This window comes from Phaenicophaeus curvirostris, chromosome 6, assembly GCF_032191515.1.
Source record: "Phaenicophaeus curvirostris isolate KB17595 chromosome 6, BPBGC_Pcur_1.0, whole genome shotgun sequence".
In the NCBI taxonomy this organism is placed as follows: Eukaryota; Metazoa; Chordata; class Aves; order Cuculiformes; family Cuculidae; genus Phaenicophaeus; species Phaenicophaeus curvirostris.
The window spans coordinates 4522286-4540289 of NC_091397.1; the positions used below are offsets into that span (position 1 = coordinate 4522286).

At 41.6% G+C, this 18004-nt stretch overlaps 1 non-coding gene across 1 annotated transcript; it reads left to right on the plus strand.

Moving 5' to 3' along the window:
* The first annotated feature begins 5274 nt into the window (after positions 1-5274).
* Positions 5275-5346, plus strand: TRNAE-CUC (transfer RNA glutamic acid (anticodon CUC)). Its single transcript has one exon. It is a non-coding gene; the product is annotated as a tRNA-Glu (tRNA).
* Positions 5347-18004: the final 12658 nt, after the last annotated feature.

Sequence of the window (18004 nt, forward strand, 5' to 3'; positions counted from 1 at the left end):
AACTTTGTCTTTGCCTCCTTATCTCTGTATTCATAACAACCAGCCTTGACTACTAAACTTTTCTTGCTGTTTTGCTTTATTGCACTACTTCTTTGTTCAAAATCACTTTCTTTTATTGCTAATCCTTTTTTTTCATCTTAACAACTTTGAAAATAGCTATTTTTTATTAGAGATGGTGAGTGTTGGGTAAAGGGTTCTATGCGTTTTATTTTCTTTCTCTGAAGGGTTGGATTGATTTTGCCATGGCCCTTATTACAAATGAAGACAAATAGAAACTAGATATTTTCCATTGCGATCAGTCAGCTAACAAGTACAGCCATTCAGATGAACAGCCAATTAAATTTCATCAGTCATGTCCAAAAGTATGAAAATTTCATTTCCAGTTACTGGCACCAATGTGGGGATAATGGTTAGATGCTTCCTGCAGTGCTCTTTGACATATAGCACGTCATGTTTTTGTAAGTAATGCTCAGTTCTCTGGGGTCATTTAAATTGGTTCTCACAAGCAGAAGTTTTGCCAGCTCTACATGATCTTGACAAAAGCTGTGCCGTTTGGGAAGGGCTGTGGAAGTGGCATTCTAAGAAAGCCAGTTCACAGAGATGGGTTTTGATGTCCTGCTCTGACCTGGCTCACAAATACCTCATTGCTGGTGCTGCTCCTGTCTGTGCCTGACTTGTTCCCCAGGTTGACAGCTCTATTGTGGAGCTAAATGGTTGGAGGACTTGGAAGCTGTCCTTCTTTGGGAATGGTAAATTAAATGGCATGTGTTTGTACAGAAACATATCTTGTTTGCACTAAATAAGAAAGAAAATCCATTTGGTATTTCAAGAGCTGAAAAGTACTTCTTCAACAGAGCTGTGAGAGAGTAAAACTAATTAAAGCTCTACAAACTTTTGCGTAATCCTGGCTGAATAACTATCCACCCTGGGTTGTGTATGCCGGGAAAGTAAATAAAGAGCAATGTGGATGGAGATTAAAATACATTAGCTGTCCTCACTGCAATGCTAAACCCTTGCCCTGGTAATAGTAGCTGAAGTACCAGAGAACTGGAAGGGAGCCACCTGCCTCTGGGGGTTATGGGATAATCTCTCTTGCTGTTACCCACGTTCCTGGGATATAGGAGGCTTTCTGAGTGCTGTTGTCTCTGTGCTGCCTTAGTTTGGAGAGTGCTGTCCTCTGGCAGGCTGGCTTTTTCCAGTGGAAAGGAAGTTCGGGAGGAAGGAGGAGAGAAGGCAAAAGTGGGTAAAAGGAAGTGTGCTGATAAGTCCAAACAGGTTTGCCTGTGGGGCTGCCAGCCAGGCTCGTCTAGCAGGCGTCTCGGTGCATGGACTAAAGTATCAATTCCCTTTGAGTGGCAGTAGCAGACTCCCACAGCACAGCCATGGCTTGGGTTTCAGAAGGCTCCTGCCAACAGAAGCGGAGAGATGGCCCATGAGCCGACACCAGTAGCTGTACTTTGTAGGGTGGCAATCACAGACGTAACCCTTCTGCTTTCTCATTTCCAGTATCCAGGGCTACTTAGAGGAATGCTATGTTCCTGCTTTTTCCTTGTTTTGGAGGCTAGGATGTCCGGGGACAAAAGAGATCGAGTGAGGATCTTTCCTTATCCCACCTCATGTCCTGTCAGGTGGGAGATCAGTTATTTAGCCCATGTTGAACTTGAGAGCCTTTCCTAGGTGTCACAAACCCCTGCTTTCTCAGAAGAAGTGTCTTTTTATGATTATTTTCAAGTCTTGTCAGACTTCCAGTACATTTTTCCTTTTGGATAGAAAAAAAAAATAAAACAAAAATCTGTCTTTTACTATAAAAATAATTTCAAAATACCTTTTCACAGTATTTGGCATAACATTTTAATTATGATTATGCAAAAAGAGTCCAACATGTTAGAAACATGAGTGACAAATACCTCCAAGCTTCTAGATTGGTGATTATCATTCAAGATACAGTCTGTAAACTGTTAATTACAGCATTGCCAATGAAAAGTGTTTGGGAGTAACTGATATATTATTCTTTTTATCATAGGGGCTGCATGTCCTAGGATCAAGGAATGAAAAAAGAATTTATGCTGGAAAGGACTGCAAGAGGTTTCTTGTCCAACCTCCTTGTCAAAGCAGGGCTAGTTCCAAACTCAGATCATGTTGTTCAGGGTTTCATCGAGTTCAGTTGTGACAATGTGCAAAGGCGGAATTCTCACAGCAGCTCTGCACCTCTTTTCCGATATTTAGCCATTCTCATGGCACATAAGTTTTTCTTCATATGCTGTGGTATTTTCCCTTGCTGCATCTTGTGAATGATGCCTGCCTCTTGTCCTTTTGCTGTCAACTTCGGTGAAGAGTCTGACTCCTCTGTAATTCCCATTTAGGTAGTGAAAGACTGTTGTTAGAACTTCTCTTGCTCCAATCTTGGAGTTAAATTTCACTGCGGTATGTGCTTTTCAAATAATAATGGTGGACTCCAGCCCAAAAGTTAGGAGCTTAAGGAAAGACACAGTGGATGGAGAGAAAGAGAAATGAGAATGAGCCACTGAGGTGACACCAGTCATCAGCAGTGAACTGTCATAAAGATCAAAGGAACATTCTATGGAGGGCTCAGTGCTGGGTCAAGCCCTGTTCAGTGTCTTTCTCAATGACCTGGATGAAGGCGTTGAGTGCACCCTTAGCAAGTTTGCGGACGACACTAAGCTGGGTGGAAGTGTTGATCTGCTGGAGGGTAGGGAGGCTCTGCAAAGGGATCTGAACAGGCTGGACCGCTGGGTTGAGTCCAATGGCATGAGATTTAACAAGGCCAAGTGCCGGGTCCTGCACTTGGGGCACAACAACCCTATGCAGTGCTACAGACTAGGAGAAGTCTGTCTAGAAAGCTGCCTGGAGGAGAGGGACCTGGGGGTGTTGTTTGACAGCGACTGAACATGAGCCAGCAGTGTGCCCAGGTGGCCAAGAAGGCCAATGGCATCTTGGCTTGGATCAGAAACGGCGTGACCAGCAGGTCCAGGGAGGTTATTCTCCCTCTGTACTCGGCACTGGTGAGACCGCTCCTCGAATACTGTGTTCAGTTCTGGGCCCCTCACCACAAGAAGGATGTTGAGGCTCTGGAGCGAGTCCAGAGAAGAGCAACAAAGCTGGTGAGGGGGCTGGAGAGCAGGTCTTACGAGGAGCAGCTGAGAGAGCTGGGGGTGTTTAGCCTGGAGAAGAGGAGGCTGAGGGGAGACCTCATTGCTCTCTACAACTACCTGAAAGGAGGTTGTAGAGAGGAGGGTGCTGGCCTCTTCGCCAAAGTGACAGGGGACAGGACAAGAGGGAATGGCCTCAAGCTCCACCAGGGGAGGTTTAGGCTGGACATTAGGAAAAAATTCTTCACTGAAAGGGTCATTGGGAACTGGAACAAGGCTGCCCAGGGAGGTGGTTGAGTCACCTTCCCTGGAGGTGTTTAAGGCACAGGTGGACGAGGTGCTAAGGGGCATGGTTTAGTGTTTGATAGGAATGGTTGGACTCGATGATCTGGTGGGTCCCTTCCAACCTGGTGATTCTATGATTCTATATAGAGGTACCACTGTTGACGTTTTATGGGCAACGAGAGCAGGTATCACTAGTTGATCAAAGTCTTAATGCAGAATGGGAGATGGGTCTTTACTGTTTTTAAGTGGAAGCATGCTGAAGAAGACCTGAAAAACAAAGGTTAGAAGATCAAACTTGATGATGTAGTATTGGGAGAGCCCGTGGAGGGAGGCCTTGAAGTGTAGTTGCGATGTGATAGCAATGGATGGATAAATGGTCTTTGCCAAGACTGTTCAGGTAGATAGGAGTCTGCTTGCGGAAGCAGCTGAAACACTGGAATTCAGTTGGGTAAATGTGACTTTCAAACATGAGCTGCACTGGATTCCTATTTGTTTCATCTCCAGTGTATAAGTCATCTCATCCTAAAGTATATATTTAAAGCAGAAATGATGCATTGTTCCTTGATAGAGCTTCCTTTTTCAACTATCGAGGAGCCTAAACCAACGCCTCCTGAAATAAGTGCATGAGGTATACATTTAAGCTGCTGAGGGGACTCACAGTAATATAAGTTGTCTGGAAAAAGCAGACAAGAATTGGTAATGAGTTTGGTGTGAAGACCTAGGAGAAGGACAGATGTGAAGGCAGAACTGCTATGAAGGGCTTGCTCCCCTTCCGGATTCCAAATGTGATATCCACAGATATGGGGAATGAAGAACAAAACTCTTGAAGAGCATGAAATTAAAAAGTCTTTTCATTAAACTATTTTACTGAAGACAGCTGTAGCTTGTGATTCAAATCCCACTTTGCTCCTTTTTCAGTATGTCATATAGTTTTCTGAGGGCATGAAGACTTGATGGGGACTTACCACATGCATGGTTTTCAGTGGATGGAGAACCTCCCCTCTACAGCCCCGTTCAGCGGAGGATGTGGGCAGATGCTTACTGAAGGCAGATCTCCAAGTTTCAAAGACAAGAGTGAAGTTGAGTGGTGGGCTTAGTTTAGCAGGTGCTCGAGTTTTTTAAATTTATTACTGAATATAGATTATATTAATTTCATGTTTAGAACTGCATTTAGTTGCTTTATTGAACCGAAATCCCACCTCCTGTTACATGCAGACTTACATTCTTTTTCTTCAGTCTTCCTGGAAGAGCTGCAGAATGCACACATGCCTCTATGATCATGTCTTGGATCACTTGAGGTTTGCTAGCTAGTAGCACTATTTTATCTAGCTGCTTGGATAAACTTAGAGACAAGTAATGACAGGGAGTTGAAAAAGCTGAAAGATTACTTGAAAGGGAGACTGTTTTTCTTGAACCCTGCTAGCAATTTTTCCTTTGACTGAAATCTTTGTGGGTTCAGGTTTCAGGTTGCAAGTTCCCGTGAAAACTTGTAGTTGAACATTCTATCACAAATGGAAATTATTTTTCTGGTGAAGCAGATCCAAATGTTTGTATACTGCCAAACGCTGCTGCACAAGCAAAGTTAAGTTGCTGAGCTGAGAAAGACCAAAGAGATCTTGAAGCAGAGGACTGAACTCTTTTTGTTCTCCAACAACAAAATATTTCATAGAATCATGGAATGGTTTGAGTTGGAAGGGACCTTAAATATCATTCAGTGCCATGGAGAGGGACACCTTCCATGGGATCAGGTTGCTCAAAGCTCCATCAAATCTGGCCTTGAGCAACTCCAGGGATGGGGCATCCACAACTTCTCTGGGCAACCTGTGCCAGTGTCGCACCACCCTCGCAGGAAAAAAATTCTTCTTAATATCTCATGGTCTCCCTGGTGGTCTAGTGGTTAGGATTCGGCGCTCTCACCGCCGCGGCCCGGGTTCGATTCCCGGTCAGGGAAAAGAGCTTTTGGAACTCTGCCTGGCAGAGAAGCACCTGGGGCTGTTGATTGGCAGCTGGTTGAATATGAGCCAGCAGTGGCCCAGGTGGCCAAGAAGGCCAATGGCATCTTGGCTTGGATCAGAAACGGTGTGGCCAGCAGCACCAGGCAAGTCATCCTTCCCCTGTATGCGGCACTGGTGAGGCTGCACCTCGAACACTGTGTTCAGTTTTGGGCTTCTTACTATAAGAAGGACATTGAAACACCGGAGTGTGTCCAGGGAAAGGCAACCAAGCTGGTGAAGGGGCTGGAGTACAAGTCTTACGATCGGTGGCTGAGGGAACTGGGGTTCAGCCTGGAGAAGAGGAAGCTGAGCGGAGACCTTTTCACTCTTTACAAGTACCTGAAAGGAGCACGTAGCAAGGTGGGTGTTGGCTTTCCTCCCAACTAACAAATGAGAGGAAGAGAGAAAATGGCCTCAAGTTGTACCAGTGGAGGTTCAGATTTGATATCAGGAAAAAATTCTTCACTGAAAGGGTTCTCAGGCATTGGAACAGGCTGCCCAGGGAGGTGATTGAGTCACCATCCCTGGAGGTATTTAAAAGAGAGGTAGATGAGGTGCTTGAAGATATGTTTTAGTAGTGGGCAGTTACAGTTGGACACAATGATCTCAAAGGTTTTTTCCGAACCAAATGATTCCAGGATTCTAAATCTTCCCTATTTCAGCTTAAAACTGTTTCCCTCCCCCTCCCAATCCCGACATCCTACCCCTGCACACCCCTCCCCAGCTTTCCTGGAGCCCCCCTTTCAGTACTGGAAGGCTGTTATGAGGTCTCCCCAGAGTCTTCTTTTCTCTAGGCTGAACAAGTCTAGCTCTCCTAGCTTATCCTTGTATGGGAGGTCCTCATATGGGAAGTGATCCAGTCCTCTGATCATCTTCGTGGCCCTCCTCTGGATTTGCATTTCCATCATGCTGTGTCTCTTAGCATTGTCCTTTAACGAGCATCTCTTTTGCATGCTTGTTGTGTATGAAGTAACCATACAACAGTGAATATAAATCCATTCTGGCTACACTAAAGATAACCTTCCTCTCCTCTTCTTGGCTATTCTCTGTTTCTCTCTTTAAGTACCATTCTTCGCTCTCCAGGTTGTGCATATTCCTTCAGGTGATTAGTAGTCAGCAAATATTCTGGCTCTCCCCACGCTGTCCCATGTCTTGCCATCTCTGATTAGCGAGAAAGCTTCTCAGATGAATGTTGGCATTTTTTTTAAGTGCTTTCCACTGAATATCTGGTGTTCTACCCAAAGCATCTCCTTTCACACAGAAGTACTGGTGATGACAGGAACCCCTGTAAAACATGTCAGATGCTCATCTGCCCTGGCAACTCCCTAGCTGTATTCCAACAGCGTATGGGTTTTTCAAGGAAGTGTGGGATTTGCTTTGATTTTGCTGCATTGAGCTCTTTCACTAATGATATTTTCGCAGTGAAGTTAGGTGCATCTGTTGCCCTAAACTGAGTACAACATGCTGTTGTAGTTCCATGGAATGGATTCCTCTAGAACCATAAGTACTGGATACTACTACATTTTTTTGAAAGGGAGAATTTTGCTCTGTTACTTTGAGACTATGTCTCAGATGCCAGCACCTCTGCTTTTCTTCGGCATGCCACCAGCAGATCATTTACAGGGAGGTGTGAGAGCTTTTTTCTCAAAAGATGTTTTTTATTAGACAACTAGAATAAGGAATCTGGGGATTCTTATGTGAGAGTGGGAAAGTGGAGTGTGTGGATCTGTCCATGTTTGGCAGCATTTGCTGCCTCCAGAGCTTCCCTTCCCCATCTTGACAACAAATGTTGCACCATTATGTGTCATCCTTTTCCACTTCTAAAATTTTCCTTCAGTTTTTAGTCATGCTGTCTTCATCCCCTCTGCTGCTTCTTATTGCTAGATATTTAAACTCACAGGATGCTGTCCATTGTATCTCCATGGTAGCTCTATGCGTATATTGAGAGGTTTGTATCCTACTCATACCTTTAGGGACTTCTTTCTAATACTGTAGCCATTTCTTACAAGTTTGAAGAAAACAACCTCTCCAATGCAAGTGAATTACAGTACCAGTGTTAATTTCATATATATATTTATATCTAATAGAGTCATAGAATGGTTAGAGTTGGAAGGGACCTTAAAGCTCATCCAGTTCCAACCCCCTGCCATGGGCAGGGACACTTTCCACTCAGTCAGGTTGCTCAAAGCCTCATCCAGCCTGGCCCTAACACCCCCAAGGATGGGGCATCCACAACTTCTCACTGTTTAGTGGAACACAGTAATCTTTCAGATCAGGACTCTATGTTAATTGTTATAAAATTAAGTTACAAGTCCTCTCTAATGCACATGAAATCACCACAAATTCTGGTAGGAACTCAGAGGAGGCAACATTACGATGGGTCAGATATTTATCTATGCTCAGAGCTATCTGTGTGGATCCACTGAGGCACATCACGTATATCATATAATGTTGCGTATGTGTTTTTATAGCTTCATGTTAGCAATTTATGGGAGTACTTGTATAGCAAAGACCAAATTCTGCATAAATAAATGTTTGCAAGATTGAAGCTCTCCTATTTTCAGAGAGGCACATACTACTATTAGTGTCTTGCAGTTTCTAACAACATAACACAGCAAAATATCACTCTCTTTTAGGTTGTTGCCCTTTTCTCACAATTAGACGCGAGATTATACAGTTTCTCATGCTTGCATGCTCTCTGGCGGAGATGAAGACCTTTCATGGATTAATGAAGAGCAGTGACCATGGCCAAGGGGAAAGGTCTAACAAAATGACCATGAGAGACACAGACAGTGACGCACTAGAACAATTCATCTACTCATTTTCTGAAAGTTCTTTCAGATGTGAGCAGGAAGCTGCAAAAGGCTCTTGTTCTTAAGAGTCAGATTCTGCTTTAAAAAGTAAAGAGCTCCTTTTCACATTAATCTCCAGCTCAGTGCATTATTTTTATTTGTTCGTAAACATCCACAGTGGCTCAGAGAAGTTAAGATAGGCATTTCTGTGCCTGTTTCAGGTAAATGTGCAATACAATGTAGAACTCATTTGGTGAGAAGTGCAGTTTGGATAAAGTAGTCCATTAGTTACTCAAAGCAACTAGTATTTCAGAAGAAATACATAGTCACAGGCCCAATTATTTATCTTTAAAATTCTACATTACTTAAATGTTTCTCTTTTTTTTGCTGTTCCATTTTTAAGCTGTGTTTTCAGGGTTTTGGGGTTTGTCTGCTTTAAATATAATTTTTTAAAAGTGTCACACACAAGAAAGCTGTTCACTATGTTAAGCAGAGAGAAAATGAAAGCAAAAGTAACATAATACCTGGAAGGCACTTTTCCCTCTAGCCAAATGAACATAAGTTGACCCTAAAACAAATGTGGCATTTCACCTTTCTTTTCCCTACACATGCTATGCTAAACTTGACTTCTGTCTTTTGCCATCATCTTATAAAGCAGACAGCTGAACATGCAGTGTATTTACAGTACATGGAGATGTCTCAAGTTTCTTCTTTGAAGTGAGAGAGTGCTTTGGCCTATGAGGTAACAGAGAGGTGTAGGGATGGAAGGGAAGAAATGCCTCTGCTATGTCAACTCACATGACTGGGTTTGACATGACCACTACAGAGTCTGCTTTCTGGCAGGCTCGGCTGGAGCTCTGTCTTCTAAGATAGCCCCTGCCCTGGCTGCAGAAGAAAGCATTGCCTTTCCCTATCTCCTTGACCTGACCATGCATGGTCAGTACCCTGAAAGGCTTTGGAAGCCCTTTGAAAGGCTGTGGGAAGCAGGAGTTTGAGTCTGCCTGGAGGAGAAACAGCAGCTTAGTGGTGTTTATTTGAAAAAAATGAAGTCTGATAAGGGCTTTTTGTTTGTATTTCAAGACTTCTATTTTGTAAAATAACAGCAAAGTGAGAAATAGATAGAAGTGGTATCATACAAAGAATAGTTCTTTAGACACCAATGTTTCTGACGAATTCTACTGTTATGAACATTTATTCCACTTCTCATTAAATGACAAGGAATTCAATGATATTAAAAAGGTTCTACAATCTCTTAACACGTCTTAAAGCACTGAAATGTAATGTCAACATTGAAGAACTATGTTCATTTCCCTGAGCAAAAGCTGCCTATATTATGTTAGAGTCATTCTGCTTAAATAGAAATGCAAAGGCACTTTGTGTGTTACCGAGGCTTTAAATTCCCTCAGAAATAGTCAGAAAGATTTTATTTCACAGTTTGAAAATGGAAAATTCTTCCATTGATGTCACTCGTGAATTTTCTTACCACATTTGGTTCTGCCTTACTTAAAGGGCTTTTTGAGAAGCTTCTCCTGCTCCAAGCACTACCCCAACACAGGCTGAGAGAGCTGAGGTTGTTCAGCCTGGAGAAGAGAAGGCTCCACAGAGACTTTATAGCACCCTTCCAGTACTTAAAAGGGGCCTACAGGAAAGATGAGGAAGGGCTCTTTATCAGAGAGTGCAGTGATAGGATGAGGGGAAATAAGGGACATTTAATTAGATATTAGGAAGAAATTCTTTACTGTGAGGGTGGTGAGGCACTGGAATAGGTTGCCCAGCGAATTCATGGATGCCCTGTCCCTGGAGGTGTTCAAGGCTAGGTTGGATGAGGCTTTGAGCAACCTGATGTAGTGGAAGGTGTCTGTGCCCACGGCAGGGTTGGGTGGAACCTGATGATTTTTAAGGTCCCTTCCAACCCAAACCATTCTATGATTCCATGATTCTATGTACAGTTCTGTACTTTCTCCTCTGTCCTTTCTCCTCTGTCTGCAGTGAACACTTCAGTTATTTCATTTTAGAGTGTGAAAATGACAATATACTCCTTGAATTTAACTCTAATTATACGTTTTCTAAAATCTACTTGGGGATGCACTGAGCCTGTACTGAACACACAGCATTCTTGAAGAGCCCATGTTGATATTGCTGCTTTCTCACTAGCATTTGCTTTCAGTGGAGGGATAAACACTCTGAGTTCTGAGGGTCAGATGTCTTTTTCACTCATGTCTTTTTTACTGGCTAACAAGAGCCAAGGATCACCTTACAAGGATGTTTACTATTCCTACACAGTTAATGAAAGCACTTTCCTCAAGCCTTCTGAATTGCTCTTTGCTGCTCCCCGTTTCTCTTTCCTGACTGTGTAAGGATCTTTAGCAGCCATATAGCTGTTAAAAGTTAGTTGAGAAAAAAATCACACATGATCTTTAGTAGGATATGTTTCATCTTCTTTATTTTAGGCAGCTACTTTTAGGTGAAAGATGTTATCTCCTGAGCTTTGTTAATGCTATTGACTAACACCCAAAAGAAGAGGTACGGGATAGGTAGTTCATTTATAGATGCCTACATTAGTCAAATGAATGCTATCTGATGTTGTGGACCGAAGAAAGTATAACCATAAATTATCTCTGTTGTGAGGGGATGTCTGTAAGTGAACTGATTATGAATAGGAATTCCTATAAACATGTTAAGAATTATAAGCAGGAATGAGAAAATCTGTCCTGTACCTCTCCTTTACTGTTCATTTTATTTTGTTTATGTCTGTTCATCCAGATAGTCCTGCACTGTGAATCTTCTGTGAACCTGCCCTTGTCTGTTCTACTGGAAAAGTACTGTGAAGCTTTGTCAGCCCGCACCAATGTCACAGGTATTTATTTCTTCATTTCTTGTTGGCTTCTTGTTACTACAGGATCTGTTTTCAAAGTGTCCTTGCTCCAGGAACATCTTTTCCTGCTGAGATAAACATAGTTCCTCCAGCCTTGGGTTTTTATTGGCAACAATGTACAGTGGTGTGACATGGAAAGAAAATTTTGAGTTTTGCACACCTGGAAAAGAGCTTCAGGTGAACTAAAAATGAAAGCCTTTTTTCATAATTTATTTGTTACCATTGACTCAGGCACTGGAACAGGCTGCCCAGGGAGGTGGTTGAGTCACCATCCCTGAAGGTGCTTAAAAGATGGGTAGACAAGATGCCCAGGGACATGGTTTAATGGTAGTTTAGGAATGGTTGAACTCAATGATCCAAGACGCCTTTTCCAACCTGGTGATTCGATGATTCCATGATTCTGTGACTCACTGACTCATGTGACAGTTGAAGGTCATTACTGTTAAAGTGTCCATATCCAGACTTGTTGCCAAAGACTGTATTTCTACAGGTGCAGCATGGGACATCCAGACTGAGTAGGCAAAGACAAGTAGTTGTGCTAGTAAAATCCAGCGCTTGTACGGCATTCACTATAGATACATATACCTATATAGATACATATACATATATTACTGGGATACTCTGACCAGATAGATAGTTCGTACAAGTTATGGATGGACATTGGACCATTTCAGCCAGATCAGTGGAGTATTTACCATGAAAAACACCAGTCCTTCACATTAGACCACAATATGTATGTTTAACCACAAAACTGTACCACTTCTGATTTCGGAGCACTCCTTCAGATCTCCAAAGCCTGACTCTAACTTTTTAGATAAGGACAGAAGGCTTTTCTGACAGCAAGGTAGAGCAGTGAGGTAAAAGGCGCATCACACTCTCAAGAAGGCTAAGGGCAGGCAGCAGGAAAGAGTGGGGGGAATGTGGTGCCTTTGCTTTCCTCTTCCAAGTTTTTTGATAGCAGGGCAAAGAAACGATTCTTGTGGTTGTTTCTTGGCTATAATGCACCAGCACAAAGATGATACTGTAAGAGATGTTAAACTGGATCCAGCTTTGCTTCAGAAGTGGGAAAGGCATACTCGGAGCCGCTCCTGTGTGCGGTGGCTGGAGGGGTGTGTGTGCTGCAATGAGTGTTGCTTCTGGGGAGAAAAGTGTGATTGTTTCTTTCCCACTCACTTGTCTTTCTTCTCCTAAAACTTAATGGAGGGACAAGTTAAAATATTTGTAATAATGTAGATATTATCATTCAGGCGGTTCTCTAGCCTTGCGAAATGACAAAGGAAATGAGGCTCAGGAGAGAAAGAAGTCTTTCATACACTATGTCGTATCAATTGTGTTTTACTTGGACTTTATCAGTTCCTTAAGGGCAATAAGCTGGTCTAGATAAGCTGATCAGCCTAAAGTGTGAAAGTTGTGTGGCCTCAACTGCCTCTTAATTTGCATATAAATGGGTGTGTTGACCTGTATTATGAATCTAGCCTGAGCTGTGCAACTTGTCCCATTGTGTTCCAGGGAGCAATTCTGCCTCCTGGTATATTTACTTGTATAAATTTTAATGATCATCTATTCCATTCTGCAGCTGGAAACATGAGGTTCTGTGAAACTTTCCATAATTTTGGACTTTTACTTCAGGTCCTTTTAAATATTTTTGTAAATATTTGTAAAATGTCCCATTAATTCAGAATGTATTTTTCCTTGTCCAGAGCTTCTATTGCTAAAAATCAGATTTCATACGATGCTGTCTTAGAAGCTGACAAACTATTTACTTCCCAATTCTTGACAAAAAATAATTTTCTGTGCTCTTTACATGGTGCATGAACACTGGGCATCTTCTCAGGCTGAGTGTGACTATTATAATAGCTTTATAAGTAGAAAAAGGGAAGAGATAAGTGGCAGAAGTCTCTCTTCTATTGCACCATCATTGTCAGGTATCAGGATCAAGAAGGTAAAGCATCACTCTGAAATTAATGAAACTTGATTGTTTTATAAAGACAACCCAGCATGCAGCCTTTCTAAAACATGCCTTCCCATTGTGCTCGTGACCATGGCTCTTCACAATCCTTCAAAATCCTAGGAACCTGTACTCTGCTTTGAGCACGGGCTTATAAATGTCATAAAACCTAAGCTGCTTCATGTTCAGGGCAATTGGACGTAAGTCCAGACTCAGGCATAAGCATGAAGTGAACTTTAGAATCATAGAATCATTAAGATTGGAAAAAATCTCTTAAGATCATCAACTCCAATTGTCAGCCCAACACTATCGTGCCTACTAAACCATATCCTGAACTGCACATCTACACATTTTTTGAACACTTCGAGGAATGGAGACTCCTCCACTTCTGTGGGCAGGCTGTTCCAGTAACTGAATTTTTCCTAATATCTAGCCTGATCTAGTGGGAGGTGTCCCTGCCTATTGCAAGGGGTGTGGAACAAGTTTATCTTTATAGCCCCTTCCAACCCAAACTATTCTATGATTCTATAATTCTATGATTCTATAATATCAAAGAGGATATGCTATGGAACATGCTAGGGACAAAAGTTTACTTTTTTGCTTAGCATGGGCCCATGTACTTTTCCCAGTGTGCTGTATCACCTACATAACGCTTCTAACAACTATGTATTCCTTTTGTCTTCCGTGACAATTACAGGATCTTCAAAAAGGTCTGATTTATTCAACTATGGGTCTTTTCATCGTAATCTGTGAAGTTCTGGTTCATACAGTTAAAGTCCAAAGCATTAATTCATCCTAAACTAGGATCAAAAATGGAGCAGAAATTAAATGTTTATACTTTAAGGGAATACAAGGATAACAAGTTCCTGTGACTAAGTCTACTCTAATTTTTTTAAGGTCCAGAATTAGGTGTGCTGTGTTCATCCTTCATTTTGAACCCTCATAACAATAAGGACGCATCACATTGGGACACCTGTGTGCTCCATTCAGCAGCATGGAAACAAACCACAGAGTCCATAGTGTCTGAGTCTTTTCTCTGCCTCACGTTCTTTGACACAGTGCAGATATCATCTTCTAGAAGAGAAAAAAAATCAACCAAAAACCCCCAAGGAGAGACATATTGAACAATCTTTATTTATAGCTGGGAGCACAGTAAACATTAAAGTTTCATAATTGGTTATCTTCCTTGTCTCTTTTCCAGAAGATGCTGTTAATTAGTCCAATATGTTAATTTCCTCCCCTATAACTACTAATTTCAACCCCCAAATATGTTCACACTTAGTATCCTGAACAGATGGCATAAAATGCTTTTGTGAATTTCATGTACGTGTCATTTCACTGAATTGCTGAGTGAATGAGATTGTAAATTCAGTCTGAAGTAATTTAAACTGAGTAATACTTTTTTAGAGGTGGAAGGTAGTATAAATCACTCTCTCTTTTAAGTTTTTCTTCTTTGAAAAATCCCTGGATGATACCTCCATGATTGCTTGGGTGCAGCTTTTGAGCTTGATGGGAATGTATATTTTTAAATTTGCAGACCTGAAGAAGAATTTTAACTAATTATTACTTTGTGCTAAGATATGAGGAATTGGTTTAAATGGCAGTGACTCAGCTGAAGATGTTCCTGATGTTATAATCTCCTGATATGGTTTGACTGGATTTACAGTAGTATCCAGGATGGCTGGATGACTGTAATTCTATGTATCTGTATGATATGTGCACTGAGTTATAGCTTAAATTTTTATAGGAAGTCAAAGGAAGTGGGTCCTGAGTTCACACTGATATTCCACGGGTTTTGTTGTGCTTCTCTTCACATCTTCTAGTTTTCCCATCTTATATGTTTCCACTAGAGACTACAAGACTTGGTTTACATCTGATCCTACTCATTTTTTATTTCCATGGAAATCTTTTGATCCCACTTTTTTGTCCATTGACATGCTTGGCCACACAATCTTTAAGACCTTGTCAAAAGATGATTCATCTGAGAACAGGATTCTTTTTTTTCCAAAAAATAAAGCAGAAGGTGGATGGCCAGTGCTACTGTGCTGATTGTATCAGGAAAAGAATTATAATACCTTCTTTATTTTCCTTCTCTTTCTTACTCTTCTGTAGTTTTGGAGGTTGTATTTTGCATTTATGGTGTTTAAGGCTATTCAGACAACTCAGTAAAGGAGAGACAGTAGATTAGATGTCATGCATTTCATTTAATGAGGACCTAGGATTACTCAAAGCAAACATTATTTGTTTCCCCTGGTGACTGGATCTTCTTGGGTTGATTCCTTGCCCTAATTCTGGTCACTTTGTAGTACAGTGCAGGACTGTTTTGTCGCAGAAATGGTGTAAAGCTCCTGAGTGGTGCAAAGTTCTACCTGTACAAATTCTGTCTTATACTACTCTGATGTTGTTTTCTCAAGTCTCTGGGGAAGCTCTGGTTTAAGAAACACGTTGGCGTGTGTGGGAAGAATGTATCCAGGGATTGATTCCAGCACACAGCTCCTCAAAGATGCTAGTCAAGTCTTCAAGTAATCTGACATCACTTGGACATTGCCAAAATTTCTCGTGTTGCTTGGAGAGTTCCTTATACTAGAGGCTTCACCAGCACTTAAAATAGCACAAAAATGGGGAAAGTGCTCTTCTTTTAGTTTTCTTTGTTAAACCTCTTTGTTGCGGTATAACCCTGGTAGGCAGATAAGCATCACACAGCCACTTGCTCACTTCCCCACAGTAGAATGAGGAAGAGAATCAGAAGAGTGAAAGTAAGAAAAATTGTGGAACAAGACAAAGACGTCTAAATAAGTAAAGCAAATGCTGCACTTGCAAGCAAAGCAAACCAAGATGTTAATTCACTCTTTCCCATTGGCAGGCAGATTTTCAGCCGTCACCAGGAAAGCAGGGCTACATTACACCTAATGGTTATTCTGAAAGACAAGTGCAATAACTCCAAACATCCCCTCCATTCTCCTTCTTCCTCAGCTTTTATTGCTGAGCACATTGTCATATGGTATGGAATATCCCTTCAGTCAGCTCGGGTCAGCTATCCCGGCTGTGTCCCCTCCAGCTTCTTGTGCATCCCCAGCCTACTCACTGGTGGGGCAGTGTAAGAAGTGGAAAAGTTCTTGACTTTACTAAAGCATCCCTGTGTTATTAACTCTATTTTCAATACGAATCCAAAACATAGTAGCATACAAGATACTATGAAGAAATTTAACTCTATGCCAGCTAAAACCAGTACAATATAGGCCCCACACCAAATCTTATCCAATGCATCTGACATAAGTTTGCATTATTTCTTCTGGAGAAGTAATGGTGTTGGAGTCCAATACCTCATGATCAGGTTCTTTTATGTATTCCACATGGGGAGGTTATGATATTTAATGGCAGATTTACTTATTTGAAGGTATTTGATGTTCTGATTTAGAAGGGTGACTCAAAATATACTGAAAAGACAATGCAAATTTAAGTTACACTTAGGAAAATACAATGATTGCAAAAATCAGTTCAATCACAATATGGAGTGAGCCTTGTTACTGGCCTCTGTAAAAAGCTCACCATCAGGACACTGGGTATCTCCAGTCACTGGGAAGGAGTACATGGATTGAAACCAGGTAAACCCCTTTGCTCTTTTCAAAATGCTTCTGCTATTTGTTCAGTTTTTATACTCTCTATTGGGCTGAGCCATGTGTACACTCCCTCTCATGCTTGTCTAGCTAAATCAGGGAGACATTCACACTCTTTTAATGAATTCCAGGAGAAACACTTACTCTTCTGATTGACCCACCCAACTGCTGAAACCATTTATGTAAAACAAAGGCCATGCTTTGGTCTCCTCTGTGTTGAAATTAAGTCAGGTTTCTTTGCAACAGCTGTGGTCAATCACACCCTAGTTATTCCCCAAGCTTCATGAGCACAGAACCTCTGTCTTCCATTTTGGGGGTTTACTGGTCAGTCTCAACTGGCTCAAGTGAGGTCCATTCAAGAAAAGGATTTAGGAAATCTCATCCCATTCCAAAACATGAATCAAACTTCTCTCTGGTCACTGTCACACATCAGGTAACTTTGAAATATGGCTATCAATGTTAAGCTACCAAAGGTGTCTTCTTCTAGAGAGGAGGACATCCTCCTCTCTAAATTGGAGAGATATGGATTTGATTGGGTGGGCGGTACAGTGGATAAGAAACTGGTTGGGTGGTCGTATTCAAAGAGTAGTGGTCAGTGGCTCAAAGATCCATGACTGGTGGTGTCCCTCAGGGGTCCGTACTGGGACCAGTGCTGTTTAATATCTTCATCAATGATTTTGACAGCGAGATTGAGTGCACCCTCAGCAAGTTTGCAGATGACACCAAGCTCAGTGGTGCAGTCGCCACACCACAAGGATGGTAAGACATCCAGAGGGACCTGGACAGGCTGGAGAAGTAGGTCTGTGAGAACCTCATGAGGTTCAACAAGGCCAAGTGCAAAGTAAATTAAGTGCATACGTGTGTGTACTGGGGGAATATATGGATATGTTGGTGGTTTTGTATAGTGGTGACGAAGCCACATAAACTGGGGAAAAGTAGTATACTAAAATGCGGGCTTCTTGTTGAAATGAATATTTGAAAGATTTATTTGAAGCACCACTTAAATATATAACTTAATCTTATCACTATTTTATAATTATGTTCATTTTAACATTCATTTGAAATATTCATGCACAAAAAAAATAGGATAGAAGATTGTAAAGCTTCATTTTAAACGTTGAAAACCATCAAATTCCTTTTCCAGAAAATTATTCCCCATCATTATGATGAGAAAGGGTCTGAAGGCTTATTGCTATGTTTGTTCAGTGTTTCTGCCACCTTTAAGCTGACCATTCATTATAATGCTTTTATCTCCATTGTGTTTTGTTTTGATCTGTCCCTGGACAGATCTGCTTCTGTAAGCATGGCACAAGTGCAAGTGTCACTAAACTAGGTTTCTTCTAATAACTATTGTGAGGTAGTGGACCTTTAAAACTCTGTGAA